Below are 2,380 nucleotides of genomic sequence, written 5' to 3' on the forward strand. Positions count from 1 at the left end.
TAGCAGTTTGTAAAAAAGCGGTTATAGATAGTGGACCGAACCGTTTTTATCGTTGGTTTTTTATTAGAACGGTTCGACTGACTGGTCCGGTCTAATTTTCAGAACCATGTAAATAACTCTTCATCCCAAATTAACCGCAAACCTCCCAAAGCACCTATAGATTCCATATATTCCCAATCTACTGTACCATTCTCCCAAATTCGTGTAACATCAAATTTGGACAACACCTCCCTCTTAGTTTTAAGTAACCCTAACATGTTCAAATTATTATTTTTCTTCAAATTTTTTACCATATTGAATTTACTATCTCCCCGCAACTCCCTAATATTCCAATAACTATAAATCATTTAATAAAATTTTTACAGACCTTGTGCTTCTTAGGCCTACTCCTCCTTACTTTCTCCCTTTGTTTCACCATCCTTCGCTTCAGGGCAATTTCTTCGTTTTGAGCTTGTAAGATTGCCATAATATCCTCTTCTTCATTGTATAGAACAACACCTGACTGCCTCCGTTTCTGACCCAACATCAGCCATAGCGTTACTACCCCTGTTGGGTACATAATTGATCTCACCCTCAACTATTGTGCCTATACCCAACACACTTTCTTCCCCCTCACCCCTGCTAGGTCCTCCAAATCGTTCCAAGTGTAACAGACCTCTCTAGCATCTTTTGGCACCTTTAGATCAAGCACCGTGTCTACTGCACCTCGCACCTCCTCCATTAACTGCCAAGACGTCGAGGCTTCTTTGGCAATGGCATCGATGTTTGCGGCCTCTTGGCTCTTCGATGCATCCCAACGTCCTCGAGGCACCGCCATACTTGGCCACTGCTCACGCCATACACACCTCATCTTGGCATCATGGCATTCGTCGATTCCATCTCGGCGACGATGCAAGCAATGTGAAGACGCCCCTAGGCTATGCATGCCTGCCTCAACGGGTTTCATACCCACCTGCATTGTTACTGTCCGCTCTAAGTTCGCCCTTTCTTTATCCACCCATAAAGCTTAATGAAGCCCTCCAACCCACCTTGTTACCGCCTGACCCAATACCCTCCTCCAAAGTCAACCTTTGATGAGCCCCATCCTCCATAGACCCAGCTTCTCTTCTTTCTAGTATTGGACCACTTTTTAAAAGGCCCAAACCACACCCATCCGAACTATGGTTTTTATTTGTTAGCCCATAGTGTACATCCATTTCATTATTACCATACTTCCTTATACCCCCTTTATGCTTTCCACATACACCCACTTCTAATTCCTATGTAACTATTCTCTCCGACCTCATCTCCTCAATAAAATCAAATTCCCCATAATCTGCCTTCTCATTTATCCCGGTGCACCCATATGGAGCGGTTACCATGATTGGATGATTTTGTTGTACACACGTGATATTTGAATCATTCAAAATCACGTCTTAAATTACCATATTATCTTTCACATCAAAACACTCCCTAACCTCTATTGCCATCATGTTAGCTGCCGGATCCCACTGGACCGCCATCATCTTCTGGCTGCTAACACATGAACCATAGTTTTCGACACTAGTGAATACAACGTGACTCTCAATGTACTGCCTGTACCACATACCTCCGGACCCACCTCCTTCATAAAGATATCAAAGCCATATCACCAACAGTGATGTGGATCCATTCTCTAATGACATAAAAAATGCATGTATCAACTTGAACCCACCCCAAATTGAATGATACACCTGCCTATGTCTCTGCATCACACGTAATAACACTCTAACCAGAATTTTCGAGTCCCGCATCATTCTGACTCCTCCCGTATCCATACATGATGAAAAATTTTTTAGCAGACTATTCATCTTGAAAGTAAAAGTCTCATCCGCATCCTTCACGGTATTAAAGGTTAATAACGCTTTATACGCTCCTAACTCTCTTATTTCAACCACTTGAGGCACATTTTTGCGAATTGCATTTTTTAACGATTGGAACTCTATGGCTGTTGATGTTCCCCCAGCTAAGCTCCTCATCAATCAGTCCATATTCTCCTATACGACTGATACTTCAATCTTTTTCGCCCACCCATTCCCGTGTGGGTCAGCCGCTTGTGTATCTTTCTTCATCCCTTCCACTTCTGTAGACATCACTACAACATTCCCACCATGAGCTTCCATATTCTCCACCGCATGCCACAGCCTTTCTGCCGCAGGCACCTTTTTTTTCCTTCACCATCATTTGTCTTCTAAACTTAGCTTCTCCAACAGAGATTAAATGACCGCGTAATCTCATATGATTCATCTCTGCAATCGCCTTCAAAGTCCCTCCTTTCGTCGTATACCGAACAAACGCAAAGAGATATATCTTGTCATGTTTACGCTTTCGAGAAAGGTAAATGTCGTTGATCCGTCCCGTC

This window comes from Arachis hypogaea, chromosome 4 (assembly GCF_003086295.3).
Source record: "Arachis hypogaea cultivar Tifrunner chromosome 4, arahy.Tifrunner.gnm2.J5K5, whole genome shotgun sequence".
NCBI classification, from domain to species: Eukaryota; Viridiplantae; Streptophyta; class Magnoliopsida; order Fabales; family Fabaceae; genus Arachis; species Arachis hypogaea.